This window comes from Chiloscyllium punctatum, chromosome 3 (assembly GCF_047496795.1).
Source record: "Chiloscyllium punctatum isolate Juve2018m chromosome 3, sChiPun1.3, whole genome shotgun sequence".
Lineage (NCBI taxonomy): Eukaryota > Metazoa > Chordata > Chondrichthyes > Orectolobiformes > Hemiscylliidae > Chiloscyllium > Chiloscyllium punctatum.
In genome coordinates this window covers 4,716,047-4,731,560 of record NC_092741.1, presented here as the reverse complement: position 1 = coordinate 4,731,560, position 15,514 = coordinate 4,716,047, and positions in this window count along the sequence as shown.

The window sequence follows — 15,514 nt, the reverse complement described above, 5'->3', positions numbered from 1 at the left end:
GGTTAGGGAGAGGGTGACTGTGTCTATACCCCCCCCAGTCCCTGTCTCGGGGGGTTAGGGAGAGGGTGACTGTGTCTATACCCCCCCCCCAGTCCCTGTCTCGGTGGGTTAGGGAGAGGGTGACTGTGTCTATACCCCCCCCCCAGTCCCTGTCTCGGGGGGTTAGGGAGAGGGTGACTGTGTCTATACCCCCCCCCAGTCCCTGTCTCGGGGGTTAGGGAGAGGGTGACTGTGTCTATACCCCCCCCAGTCCCTGTCTCGGGGGGTTAGGAGAGGGTGACTGTGTCTATACCCCCCCCCAGTCCCTGTCTCGGGGGGTTAGGGAGAGGGTGACTGTGTCTATACCCCCCCCAGTCCCTGTCTCGGGGGGTTAGGGGAGAGGGTGACTGTGTCTATACCCCCCCCCAGTCCCTGTCTCGGGGGGTTAGGGAGAGGGTGACTGTGTCTATACCCCCCCCCAGTCCCTGTCTCGGGGGGTTAGGGAGAGGGTGACTGTGTCTATACCCCCCTCCAGTCCCTGTCTCGGGGGTTAGGGAGAGGGTGACTGTGTCTATACCCCCCCCAGTCCCTGTCTCGGGGGGTTAGGGAGAGGGTGACTGTGTCTATACCCCCCCAGTCCCTCCCCGTCCCCCTGTCTCGGGGGTTAGGGAGAGGGTGACTGTGTCTATACCCCCCCCAGTCCCTGTCTCGGGGGGTTAGGGAGAGGGTGACTGTGTCTATACCCCCCCCCCAGTCCCTGTCTCGGGGGGTTAGGGAGAGGGTGACTGTGTCTATACCCCCCCCCCAGTCCCTGTCTCGGGGGTTACGGAGAGGGTGACTGTGTTTATACTCCCCCCAGTCCCTGTCTCGGGGGTTAGGGAGAGGGTGACTGTGTCTATACCCCCCCCCAGTCCCTGTCTCGGGGGGTTAGGGAGAGGGTGACTGTGTCTATACCCCCTCCCCTCCCTGTCTCGGGGGTTAGGGAGAGGGTGACTGTGTCTATACCCCCCCCAGTCCCTGTCTCGGGGGGTTAGGGAGAGGGTGGACTGTGTCTATACCCCCCCCCCAGTCCCTGTCTCGGGGGGTTAGGGAGAGGGTGACTGTGTCTATACCCCCCCCCAGTCCCTGTCTCGGGGGGTTAGGGAGAGGGTGACTGTGTCTATACCCCCCCCCCAGTCCCTGTCTCGGGGGGTTAGGGAGAGGGTGACTGTGTCTATACCCCCTCCCCTCTCTGTCTCGGGGGTTAGGGAGAGGGTGACTGTGTCTATACCCCCCCCCCCAGTCCCTGTCTCGGGGGGTAGGGAGAGGGTGACTGTGTCTATACCCCCTCCCCGTCCCTGTCTCGGGGTTAGGGAGAGGGTGACTGTGTCTATACCCCCCCAGTCCCTGTCTCGGGGGGTTAGGGAGAGGGTGACTGTGTCTATACCCCCCCTCCCCAGTCCCTGTCTCGGGGGTTAGGGAGAGGGTGACTGTGTCTATACCCCCCCCCAGTCCCTGTCTCGGGGGGTTAGGGAGAGGGTGACTGTGTCTATACTCCCCCCCAGTCCCTGTCTCGGGGGGTTAGGGAGAGGGTGACTGTGTCTATACCCCCCCCCAGTCCCTGTCTCCGGGGTTAGGGAGAGGGTGACTGTGTCTATACCCCCCCCAGTCCCTGTCTCCCGGGGGGTTAGGGAGAGGGTGACTGTGTCTATACCCCCCCCAGTCCCCTGTCTCGGGGGGTTAGGGAGAGGGTGACTGTGTCTATACCCCCTCCCCTCCCTGTCTCGGGGGTTAGGGAGAGGGTGACTGTGTCTATACCCCCCCCAGTCCCTGTCTCGGGGGGTTAGGGAGAGGGTGACTGTGTCTATACCCCCCCCCCCAGTCCCTGTCTCGGGGGGTTAGGGAGAGGGTGACTGTGTCTATACCCCCCCCACCAGTCCCTGTCTCGGGGGGTTAGGGAGAGGGTGACTGTGTCTATACCCCCCCCCAGTCCCTGTCTCGGGGGGTTAGGGAGAGGGTGACTGTGTCTATACCCCCCCCCCAGTCCCTGTCTCGGGGGGTTAGGGAGAGGGTGACTGTGTCTATACCCCCCCCTCCCCCTCCCTGTCTCGGGGGGTTAGGGAGAGGGTGACTGTGTCTATACCCCCCCAGTCCCTGTCTCGGTGGGTTAGGGAGAGGGTGACTGTGTCTATACTCCCCCCAGTCCCTGTCTCGGGGGGTAGGGAGAGGGTGACTGTGTCTATACCCCCCCCAGTCCCTGTCTCGGGGGGTTAGGGAGAGGGTGACTGTGTCTATACCCCCCCCAGTCCCTGTCTCGGGGGTTAGGGAGAGGGTGACTGTGTCTATACTCCCCCCCAGTCCCTGTCTCGGGGGGTTAGGGAGAGGGTGACTGTGTCTATACCCCCCCCCCCAGTCCCTGTCTCGGGGGGTTAGGGAGAGGGTGACTGTGTCTATACCCCCCCCCCAGTCCCTGTCTCGGGGGGTTAGGGAGAGGGTGACTGTGTCTATACCCCCCCCCCAGTCCCTGTCTCGGGGGTTAGGGAGAGGGTGACTGTGTCTATACCCCCCCCCCCAGTCCCTGTCTCGGGGGGTTAGGGAGAGGGTGACTGTGTCTATACCCCCCCCCCAGTCCCTGTCTCGGGGGGTTAGGGAGAGGGTGACTGTGTCTATACCCCCCCCCCAGTCCCTGTCTCGGGGGTTTAGGGAGAGGGTGACTGTGTCTATACCCCCCCCCCAGTCCCTGTCTCGGGGGTTATGGAGAGGGTGACTGTGGTCTATACCCCCCCCCCAGTCCCTGTCTCGGGGGGTTAGGGAGAGGGTGACTGTGTCTATACCCCCCCCTCCCCTCCCTGTCTCGGGGGTTAGGGAGAGGGTGACTGTGTCTATACCCCCTCCCCTCCCTGTCTCGGGGGGTTAGGGAGATGGTGACTGTGTCTATACCCCCCCCCAGTCCCTGTCTCGGGGGGTTAGGGAGAGGGTGACTGTGTCTATACCCCCCCCAGTCCTGTCTCGGTGGGTTAGGGAGAGGGTGACTGTGTCTATACTCCCCCCAGTCCCTGTCTCGGGGGTTAGGGAGAGGGTGACTGTGTCTTATACCCCCCCCAGTCCCTGTCTCGGGGGGTTAGGGAGAGGGTGACTGTGTCTATACCCCCCCCCAGTCCCTGTCTCGGGGGGTTAGGGAGAGGGGTGACTGTGTCTATACCCCTCCCCTCCCTGTCTCGGGGGGTTAGGGAGAGGGTGACTGTGTCTATACCCCCCCTCCCCTCCCTGTCTCGGGGGTTAGGGAGAGGGTGACTGTGTCTATACCCCCCCCCCCAGTCCCTGTCTCGGGGGTTAGGGAGAGGGTGACTGTGTCTATACTCCCCCCCAGTCCCTGTCTCGGGGGGTTAGGGAGAGGGTGACTGTGTCTTATACCCCCCCCCCAGTCCCTGTCTCGGGGGGTTAGGGAGAGGGTGACTGTGTCTATACCCCCCCCCCAGTCCCTGTCTCGGGGGGTTAGGGAGAGGGTGACTGTGTCTATACCCCCCCCCCCAGTCCCTGTCTCGGGGGGTTAGGGAGAGGGTGACTGTGTCTATACCCCCCCCCCCAGTCCCTGTCTCGGGGGGTTAGGGAGAGGGTGACTGTGTCTATACCCCCCCCCCAGTCCCTGTCTCGGGGGGTTAGGGAGAGGGTGACTGTGTCTATACCCCCCCCCAGTCCCTGTCTCGGGGGTTAGGGAGAGGGTGACTGTGTCTATACCCCCCCCCAGTCCCTGTCTCGGGGGGTTATGGAGAGGGTGACTGTGTCTATACCCCCCCCCCAGTCCCTGTCTCGGGGGGTTAGGGAGAGGGTGACTGTGTCTATACCCCCCCCTCCCCTCCCTGTCTCGGGGGTTAGGGAGAGGGTGACTGTGTCTATACCCCTCCCCTCCCTGTCTCGGGGGGTTAGGGAGATGGTGACTGTGTCTATACCCCCCCCCAGTCCCTGTCTCGGGGGGGTTAGGGACGAGGGTGACTGTGTCTATACCCCCCCCAGTCCCTGTCTCGGTGGGTTAGGGAGAGGGTGACTGTGTCTATACTCCCCCCAGTCCCTGTCTCGGGGGTTAGGGAGAGGGTGACTGTGTCTATACCCCCCCCAGTCCCTGTCTCCGGGGGTTAGGGAGAGGGTGACTGTGTCTATACCCCCCCCAGTCCCTGTCTCGGGGGGTTAGGAGAGGGGGACTGTGTCTATACCCCTCCCCTCCCTGTCTCGGGGGGTTAGGGAGAGGGTGACTGTGTCTATACCCCCCCTCCCCTCCCTGTCTCGGGGGTTAGGGAGAGGGTGACTGTGTCTATACCCCCCCCCCAGTCCCTGTCTCGGGGGTTAGGGAGAGGGTGACTGTGTCCTATACCCCCCCCAGTCCCTGTCTCGGGGGGTTAGGGAGAGGGTGACTGTGTCTATACCCCCCCCCCAGTCCCTGTCTCGGGGGTTAGGGAGAGGGTGACTGTGTCTATACCCCCCCCCCAGTCCCTGTCTCGGGGGTTAGGGAGAGGGTGACTGTGTCTATACCCCCCCCCCAGTCCCCTGTCTCGGGGGTTAGGAGAGGGGTGACTGTGTCTATACCCCCCCCAGTCCCTGTCTCGGTGGGTTAGGGAGAGGGTGACTGTGTCTATACCCCCCCCCCCCAGTCCCTGTCTCGGGGGGTTAGGGAGAGGGTGACTGTGTCTATACCCCCCCCCAGTCCCTGTCTCGGGGGTTAGGGAGAGGGTGACTGTGTCTATACCCCCCCCCAGTCCCTGTCTCGGGGGGTTAGGGAGAGGGGTGACTGTGTCTATACCCCCCCCAGTCCCTGTCTCGGGGGTTAGGGAGAGGGTGACTGTGTCTATACCCCCCCCCCAGTCCCTGTCTCGGGGGGGTTAGGGAGAGGGTGACTGTGTCTATACTCCCCCCATTCCCTGTCTCGGGGGGTTCGGGAGAGGGTGACTGTGTCTATACCCCCCCCCCCCCAGTCCCTGTCTCGGGGGGTTAGGGAGAGGGTGACTGTGTCTATACCCCCCCCCACTCCCTGTCTCCGGGATTAGGGAGAGGGTGACTGTGTCTATACCCCCCCCCAGTCCCTGTCTCGGGGGGTTAGGGAGAGGGTGACTGTGTCTATACCCCCCCCCCCAGTCCCTGTCTCGGGGGTTAGGGAGAGGGTGACTGTGTCTATACCCCCTCCCCTCCCTGTCTCGGTGGGTTATGGAGAGGGTGACTGTGTCTATACCCCCCCCCCAGTCCCTGTCTCGGGGCGTTAGGGAGAGGGTGACTGTGTCTATACCCCCCCCAGTCCCTGTCTCGGGGGGTTTAGGGAGAGGGTGACTGTGTCTATACCCCCCCCCAGTCCCTGTCTCGGGGGGTTAGGGAGAGGGTGACTGTGTCTATACCCCCTCCCCTCCCCTGTCCTCGGGGGTTAGGGAGAGGGTGACTGTGTCTATACCCCCCCCCAGTCCCTGTCTCGGGGGGTTAGGGAGAGGGTGACTGTGTCTATACCCCCCCCAGTCCCTGTCTCGGGGGGTTCGGGAGAGGGTGACTGTGTCTATACCCCCCCCCCCAGTCCCTGTCTCGGGGGGTTAGGGAGAGGGTGACTGTGTCTATACCCCCCCCCAGTCCCTGTCTCGGGGGGTTAGGGAGAGGGTGACTGTGTCTATACCCCCCCCCAGTCCCTGTCTCGGGGGGTTAGGGAGAGGGTGACTGTGTCTCTACCCCCCCCCCCCCAGTCCCTGTCTCGGGGGGGTTAGGGAGAGGGTGACTGTGTCTATACCCCCCCAGTCCCTGTCTCGGGGGGTTAGGGAGAGGGTGACTGTGTCTATACCCCCCCCCAGTCCCTGTCTCGGGGGGTTAGGGAGAGGGTGACTGTGTCTATACCCCCCCCCCCAGTCCCTGTCTCGGGGGGTTAGGGAGAGGGTGACTGTGTCTCTACCCCCCCCCCAGTCCCTGTCTCGGGGGTTTAGGGAGAGGGTGACTGTGTCTATACCCCCCCCCCCAGTCCCTGTATCGGGGGTTAGGGAGAGGGTGACTGTGTCTAAATTGTCAGGATTAAATCCAGTCTCCCCACCACGTGGCCTGGGCTGAAAGCTGCTGGTTGTGGATCTGATTCCTTGGGGCCTTCAGTGCTGACAGCGTTGTGTTGTTCAGTCAGGTCTCAGGGTTAAACCTGACTCTTTCCTGCAGTGGAAATATTTCAGCCCCTTCCTGCCATGGCTGGTGTAATCCCATCAGTGTATCTGATGGGAGATAAGGAGAGAAGGATGAACCATCTCAAATAACCCAGCTCCCAGTGAGGGGCTCCTTCCTTTTATTAACGAGGCTGAGACGATTCACTGTAGCTGCCTGCCGAGCAGTTCTCTCTCTCTCTCTCTCTCTCTCTCTCTCTCTCTCTCCCTCTCTCCTCTCTCTCTCCTCTCTCTCTCTCTCTCTCTCTCTCTCTCTCCTCCCTCCCTCTCTCTTCCTCTCTTCTCTCTCTCTGTCTCTCTCTGTCTCTCTCTCTGTCTCTCTCTCTGTCTCTCTCTCTGTCTCTCTCTCTCTCTCTCTCTCTCTCATATCCCTCTGCACCCTCCGTTCCCTTGCGATCTGTCTCTGGTCTTCCAGCCAAAAGGAATCGTTTCACAGCTTTCCCCATCTGTGCCAGGCACACCAGCAACTTGTGGAGGTTCTGCACTGACCTCCTCCATTGACACTGCCACCAAGTTCATCCCATCTGCACAATTTGAAATTTGTCCCCCTCCACAGTGTGATCTGGATTACAGGGCCTCTGTACTGAGCTGTGAGACTCCACGATAAACCCTCCCTCGGTTCCTCCTGGTCGCTGTTTCCTGTCACTTTGCAGTGTTGTGGTGATGTTGCGACCCCATGAGCTGGAATGTTGTGCACGGACTGTTCTGTGACACAATGTCACATCACCAGGTTGAGGCGAGTTCATTAAGCACGGTTTCCCCCCTTCACCAAGTGCACGCTGGCTGTCCACAATCCCCACACGGTCGCCCTCGAGCTGATGAATTGTGCTCGGAGCTTTTGGCCAGGCTGTTGGTCTTTTTCAGACTGTGTACAGAGAGAGAGGGTGGTGAGTTCTCCTCAGCTCGCTGTGTGGACACAGCAGAGGGGAACATGGGATGTTTTACAGGAAGAGCTCAACAAACAGGGCACCATGATTTAAAACCCCAGCCAGAGCAGAGGTTGCGAAAGTCAGGAGCACAATTCGAGTTACACTCGTCACCGCCCCACAGGCACCAGGCACAGGATGACACCAACACCGTTAACCAGCCGGGTAACTCAGTCTTTGTCCCTCCAGACAGATAGTGGCAGCCAGATCAGACATCCTGGTGGGCAGCACTGCCCCAGGAGGGGGTGATCTAACAGGCTTTGTACCACACACACACACACACACAGGGATGTGAGGTGGGCCATCCATCAGATCTCCTGGCTGGCACCACAGTGGCACTGCCCCCTTCCCTCACACATCTGACAGGGTTTGCATGTGGAACATTAAAGCAGTTCCCATTTCCTGCAGCTCTCACGGTGGCACAGTGGTTAGCACTGCTGCCTCACAGCGCCAGGTTCGATTCCAGCCTCAGGCGACTCTCTGTGTGCAGTTTGCACGTTCTCCCCGTGTCTGCGTAGGTTTCAACCCGGGTGCTCCGGTTTCCTCCCACAGTCCATAGATGTGCAGGTCAGGTGAATTGGCCATGCTCAATTGTCCGTAGTGTTCAGGGTTAGATATAGACACAGTCACCCACTCCCTAATGTAACTAGGAGATAGTGGGGACTGCAGATGCTGGGGATCAGAGTTGAGAGAGTGGTGCTGGAAAAACACAGCAGGTCAGGCAGTGTCTGAGGAGCAGGAGAATCGACGGTTCAGGCCAGAACACTTCTTCATCCTGAAGAAGGGCTTATGCCCAAAATGTTGATTTTGCTGCTCCTTGGATGCTGCCTGACCTGCTGTGCTTTTCCAGCACCACCCTCTCGACGTGGGAAATGGATAGGGTAGGGGGCTGGATCTGGGTGGGATGCTCTCTGGGTGGTTCAGTATGGACTCGTTGGGCCGAATAGTCCATTTCCATGCTGTAGGAGTTTGATGAACTCCAAGAATGTACACACATCTGTGAGCTTTCCCTTAAAAAGCTTGTGCGGGACGGGGACATGAGGAACTGAGCGGGGGAAGGGGTCTAACCAGTGGGAGGGGGCGGTATCGTGGTGGAGGGGTGGGGGGGGGGGATTGACACTTCCCAGAGGGCCAGGGTGCAGGCTGCTGTCTGTCCAGCTTCCAGGCATCAGCTCAGGGCTCAAGGGGATCCTGTAGGACAGGGTCAGACAGTGTGGAAACAGACCCTTCAGCCCAACTCGTCCATGCTGACCCAGTTTCCTAAGCTGAGCTCGTCCCGTTGGTAGACAGCAGGGATATCCAGGGGCGTGTGACTGACTAGCTTCATGTTCACCGTCCTCTGGGCAGCACTTGGCTTCTCACTCCGAACAGTAACTGAATCCTCCCGCTCCCCTTTCTCATCTCCACTCAGTCCTCATGTCTTTATCTGTCCCTGGAATTGAAATTCAGCTCATAAATCACAATCGAAGCAAGGTTCCGTTACACTGACTGTCTTCAATTGTCATCAAAACCCTGTCTGGTTCAGTAATGTCCATCAGGGGAGGGCAATCTGCCCTCCTTACCTGGTCTGACCAACATGTGACTGTAGATCCACAGCTGTATGAAATCGCCAGGCAAACCACTCTGTTCCAAGGCTGTTAGGGGTGAGGAATGTTTGTGGTCTCGGTAACGATGCCCAGGAATGAGGACAAATATCAGGGAGCTCTCCATAACCAGCCTGGCCATCCCGTTACTGAGCACCGGGTGTGAACACTTAAACCAACCCCTTCCTATCGAGAGGGGAGAAAACTACACTCAGCACAGCTTGTATGGACACAGGAAAATCCAACCTGTTCCCGTTCGGTGTCCCAGGGCTAGACTGGGAAATGGGATGACAACAGTTAGGTGGTCAGTTTTGACTGAGTTAAAAATCACACAACACCAGGTTATAGTCCAACAGGTTTAATTGGAAGCACACTAGCTTTCGGAGCGATGCTCCTTCATCAGGTGATAGTGGAGGACTCAATCCTAACGCAGGATTTATAGCAAAAATTTACACTGTGATGTAACTGAAATTATACATTGAAAAAATTGATTGTTAAGGCTTTCATCTGTTAGAATACAGTGATAGTTTCACTTCTTTCATGTGTAAATCACAAAACCTTTTTTTAAAAAAAGTTGAATTCTTGGGTTAACTGTTAACAATGGTGATAGCTAGACAATATGTTGAAGATGTTGGCTCCCTGTGTTCTCTGTCTATGCCATGATGTTTAGATTGATTCTAATCTAAAAAGTGAGATAATGGAGTTTTACATAAATTCATGCAGTTTTTGAGCTCCGAGTTCTACATGAATGCATGCAATTTTTGAGCAAAGTACAATGTAACCCTGAAAGGACAAATTCACCCCACAAAATATATGTGTGCATGTAGGTCTTTGTGTGTGTATGTCTGTCTGGGTTGGGGGTTGTGAGTGTGAGAAAGTGTATGTGTGTGTGTAGTGAGTGCAGTGTCTTAAGTCTGTGAGGGGGTGCATGTGAGAGTGTGGGAGTGTGTGTCTTGGAGTGCGTGTGTGTGTGTGTGTGTGTGTGTGTGTGTGTATAGTGCAATGGTGGTCACCTGTAATGTGACATGAACCCAAGGTCTCAGTTGAGGCCCTCCCTAGGGTACCGAATTTAGTTATCAGCCTCTGCTCGGCCACTTTTCTCTGCTGCCTGTCCCGAAGTCCACCTTGGAGGATGGTCACCCGAATGTCCTGGACCAATGAAGTGTTCCCCAACTGGGAGGGAACCCTCCTGTCTGTTGATTGTCGTGCGGTGCCCATTCATCCGTTGTCATAGCCTTTGCTCGGTTTCCCCAATGTACCATGCCTCAGGGCACCCTTGCCTGCATCGTATAAGATAGACAACGTTGGCTGAGTCATATGAGTACCTGCCATGTACAAGGTGGGAGGTGTCCCCACGGTGTAAGTTTTGACTGACTCCGAGTTGAAGAGCCATTTTGTGTGTGTGAGCCTGTGGGATGGTAACTCCCACAAAGCTGTGTATGGGACATGGGACTGACGCTATTAAGAGCATTTGCAAAACTTCACTCCACTCCCACTTTTAAACTTAACCTTTGGCACTGTCACCCTGTCCCTGTCACTGTCACCCTGGGCCAGCTAAGTAAGTGGGACCATTTGCAGTGAGGAGGGTGTTTTCCACCCCTGTCTGACCACACACACACCACGTCCTGGTGAAGCCTCCCTGGGATTCCCTGAGCCCCCACTCCGGGATTTGTTTCTGTGATCCTGACCTCGATAATGAAGAAGGGGTTGGTCGGATGGTTGTGAAAGGGTGAGATATTCCCAACAGCAGGACACCCCTGTGTGAGGTTAGCCAGCACAACCCAGGAGATGGAGATGGAGACCGGAGACCGGAGACCCGAACATTCCTACACTGTGTTTCCAGACTCCATTCGCCCAACATGACCAATGCTGTGTCAGGCTTTCTCCTCAGAGACCCAGTTTAACACTGGGCTCCTCAGTCCCAGGCCAGAAACTGCATGTCCATTCCCTTAGTCCTCCCCTCGGGGTGGGGGCGCGGGGGGAGAGAGCACATGGAGATGTCAGGTTAGTTACTAGATGAGGGTAGTGCCACTCCTGTAGACCGACAGCCTGTGAAAACGTCTCGGCCATGTCACTGGAGGGTAAACATCCTGTCAGTGATTGCCAGTCGCCGCTGTATCGGTGATGGTGCAAGGGCCTCTCACCAGGGGATGGAGGAAGGGGGGGGCTGCTGCTGCGGCCAGCGTTGACTCACTGCTTGGAGCGGCTGTGACCTGTTGGATCACACTTCATCTGCTCAACCTCAGCTTAGTTTCCATTTCCTGCCTTCTCACTCTCCCTCAGGCTGACCTTGAAGTTTCCAGACACAAGGAATGGAGATTTTAGCCAGTGTCAGGTCTCTCTGTTCCCTTCCCCGCCCCCCCCCCCCCCCCCCCCCCCAAACCCCTGCCTTTGTTGTGAAACAGTGCCACTGACCCTGGTGGTTAATGGGGTGGATACAGGTCTGTACCTCAGGGACCTATTGACTTGAACTGCCCTGTCTGGCTGTGAGGCACAGTGAAATCTAAAACTAGGCATCTGTGTTAGTCTTAAAATAATGGCACATCTGAAAACAGGAAGGCCAGCCTGTTTTTGTCTGCAGCAGTTAAGTTCCTAACTTTCCGAATGCTTCCTTATAGTAAAGGCCATCAAAATTATTGATTTGATTTACTGTTGTCATGTATACTGAATTATAGAGGAAAGTTTTGCTTTGTGAGCAGTGCGGGGCACATTGTAGTGAACAAAGACATACTGATCAGAGGGTGCCTACCTTACCCAGAGTGAGGTGGGTGGGTGACACTGCACAGGACACACACACACAACGTACGGTCAATTGTAAGCTTTGAGATTTGAGAGGTCCGTTCAGCAGTCTAATTACAGCAGGACATAAAGGTGTTCGATTGTCTGCCTCAGAGAGATTTTAATGGAGCCCTAATTTGGGTTGTTCGATATTGGGATGATGTTGATACAGGAAACGAGGAGGCCCTGTTTGTGCTGACTGTGACCACACTGGGTAGGTGGGAGGTCTTTGACCAGAAGCTTGAGCAGTTCCAATCGATGACGCCAAGTGGTTTCCCAGCACAGTCTACAGCACACAGCCTCACAAGGGATGCTCAACGCATGGGACTGAATCTTTGATCAGTTGGATGAAGGGAATGGATGCTGGCAAAGGAAGCATTTGACAAGTTACCCCACTAATGAGGTAGTTAACAGGAATAGGTTTGGTTTCAATTTCAGTTTTTAAAAGCAGTTAGTTGAAGACAGAAAAAAGGAGCACCAGTGAGGTGCTGTCAATATGACATCGTGAAGGGAATAGGTACGATAGAAATAGAGAGGATGTTCTCTCGGGTGGGTGGAACTAGGACAAGGGGGGACTGAGCTAAGGAGGTACCTCTTCACCCAGAGAGTTGGGAATCTGTTGAACCTCCTGCCCAGGGAAGCAGCCAAAACTACCTCATTGAATGATTTTAAGGCAAAAGTAGATGTTTGAACAGTAAAGGATTAAGGGATACGGTGAGAGGGTGGGTAAGTGGAGCTGAGGCCACAGAAAGATCAACCCATGATCGTATTGAATGGTGGAGCGGGCACGAAGGGCCAGGCGGAGAGTCCTTCCATTCCAGGGTCAGCCAAGTGAGCCTTCCCCGACTGCCTCCAATACAAGTCTATTCTTACACAAATCAGTGTGAGAAAGAAGTCACATGTTTCACACCGGCATTTAAATCAGTAAGAGACCGAGGGTAATGAGAAGACAGGAAAATGGATCCCAGGGAAGGACAGAGGGGTCTGGATGGGCTGAATGGCCTATGACATCAGTTGCAACTCTAGAAGAGGAGAAGTGCTTTCTCACAGAGTTGGGGGTGAAACAAAACCCCAAAACAGCAGATGTTAGACATCCAAAACAAAAGCAGAATTTGCTGGAGGAACTCAGCAGGTCTGGCAGCCCCAATTAAACGGGTCAGGGAGAGTGCCCCCTGTTCTGTATCAAGGGGGAGAGATAACCAGAGAATGAGGAGAGTCTGCTACAGACCAAGAGGGTAATCTGTGCGTGGAGCCACAGACCATCGGTAAGGGTTTAACCCAAATACTTCACATCTGGTCTTACCCGACAAGAATAGGAGGAGGATGTACGTTCAGAGTCAGAGAAGGGGACAGAGGGTCTGGAGCAGTCTGATACTGGGGGTGAGGAGGTTTTGGCGCGTTCAAAGTGGATAGATCCCAGGTCCGGATCAGTTGATCCCAGGCTGGGCTGGGAGACGAGGGAGGTAATTACCCAAATGTTTAATTCCTCTCTGGGCAGAGAGAAGCTGTCAGAGGACTGGAGGAGAGCTAATGTGGTTCCCCTTTACAAGGAGAGTGGGAGAGGGAAACCAGGGATTACAGGTCAGTGGGTCTCACATCAGTGGGAGGGACATTACTGGAGAGAATTCTGAAGGAGAGCATTAATCTCCACTTGGAGAGGCAAGGGTTGCTCAGGGATAGTCAGCACGGCTTTGTCAGAGGGAGGGCATGCTGAACAAATCTAATGGAATATTTAAGGAGGTGACCAGGTGTGTAGATGTGGATAGAGCAGATGATGCAGTTTATCTGGATTTTCAGCGCGGTCTTTAACAAGGCCCCACAGGGACAACTGATAAAAAAGGAAAAGCTGATGGGATCCAGAAATGCTGAGTGCCAGGAGACAGAGGGTGGTGGTGGAAAGCTGTGTGATTGGGGCCCAGTGTGTGGTGGGGACCCAACGGGGATCTGTGCTGGGTCCCTTACTGTGTGTGTGATTGGGGCCCAGTGTGTGGTGGGGACCCACAGGGATCTGTGCTGGGTCCCCTTACTGTGTGTGTGATTGGGAGCCCAGTGTGTGGTGGGGACCCACAGGGATCTGTGCTGGGTCCCTTACTGTGTGTGTGATTGGAGCCCAGTGTGTGGTGGGGACCCACAGGGATCTGTGCTGGGTCCCTTACTGTGTCTGTGATTGGGGCCCAGTGTGTGGTGGGGACCCACAGGGATCTCTGCTGGGTCCCTTACTGTGTGTGTGACTGGGGCCCAGTGTGTGGTGGGGACCCACAGGGATCTGTGCTGGGTCCCTTACTGTGTGTGTGACTGGGGCCCAGTGTGTGGTGGGGACCCACAGGGATCTGTGCTGGGTCCCTTACTGTGTGTGTGATTGGGGCCCAGTGTGTGGTGGGGGCCCACAGGGATCTGTGCTGGGTCCCCTTACTGTGTGTGTGATTGGGGCCCAGTGTGTGGTGGGGTCCCACAGGGATCTGTGCTGGGCCCCTTACTGTGTGTGTGATTGGGGCCCAGTGTGTGGTGGGGTCCCACAGGGATCTGTGCTGGGCCCCTTACTGTGTGTGTGACTGGAGCCCAGTGTGTGGTGGGGCCCACGGGGATCTGTGCTGGGTCCCTTACTGTGTGTGTGACTGGGGCCCAGTGTGTGGTGGGGCCCCACGGGGATCTGTGCTGGGTCCCTTCCCTTTCGCGATATTGTTCATAAACAATACAGATGAGAATTTGGGGGAGATAATATTTAAGTTCGATGACAATTGTACTCAGTGCGTGGCAGGACAGGAGGAAGCTGAGAGAAACAGAGGGCTCTTGTGGTGTTTGTCCACAGGCCCCTGAAGGTGGGGAACAGGTTAATAGGGGAGTTCAGAAGGAATATGGGACATTTATGATCAATGCCACAACACAAGAGCAGGGAGTTGGGGCTTCATAAAGGAGTTGGAGCATCATGTTGAGGTGTACAAGACATTGGTGAGGCCGCATCTGAAGTATTGTGGCAGTTCTGGTCTCTCTGCTGTAGGAAGGATATTATTAAACAGGAGAGGGTTCAAAAAACATTTACCTGGATGTTGCTGGACAGGAGGGTTCAAGTTATCAAGAGAGACTGGGACTTTTTAACTGGAGCATAGGAGGTTAAGGGGTGACCTTATCAAGTTTATAAAATCACGAGGGGCATCGATAAAGGGGAACAACAAAGATCTTTCCCCTGGGGTTGGGGAGTTCAAAACTAGGGGAGCATATTTTTTGAAGGTGAGGGGGAAAGATTTAAAAAGGGTCCTGAGGGGCAACTCTTTGACATAGTGAGTAATGGGTGTAAGGAATGGTCGATGCAGATACCGTACAACATTTAAGAGACATTTCATCGGGTAATGACACAATGATGAACCCTCTGTTAATTAAACATCCAGAAAAACTCACCTCGCCTCATAGCCTTAAAATATGAGTGACCGAGAACTCCCAAATTCCACTATTTAAAGAAACTATCAGCTTATTTTTAACTTTAAGGAATATCAGAAAGAGTGATGGGGCAAGGATTGGGAGAGATCTGTAGGAGCCCAGGCAGCTGAAGGCTGGCTCACTGATGAACATTGATATTCAGTGAGAGGTCAGAGGCATGAGGAGAGTAACTGGCTGAGTGAATCTAACTGCACTGCCCTCTCAGTACGAGAGCACAGAGACTGAGCTGAGGCTACCTTGCAATGGAAGAGAGCAGGAAGGATTGCCTACTGAAATTCCAGTCACATTGGAAATGTAAAGCGACCTGTAAATCCTGAGAGTGAATTACTATCTCAGCAGCTGCTCTCTGCTCTGAGAAATACAGATAACAGCCCTGTTTATTTTCTTTACCACCAGCTGGATATCCCACTGCAGGCCTGTACTGCCTTTCTTGAACTGCTGCCGTTCCCTCATCCATCTACAAACCCTTTCCATACAAACCACTGTCCATCTGTAACCTGTGCTGAAGCTGCCATCCTGACAGTGGGTCTTTGTTCATGTGATGCCAATAGTCATCCCTCTGCCAGTGAGCTGCTGAGCTGTGCGATGCTGGGACAGGTTATACTGCTAACTGGATTTAAAGTCATAGAGTCATAGAGATGTACAGCCCAGAAACAGACCCTTC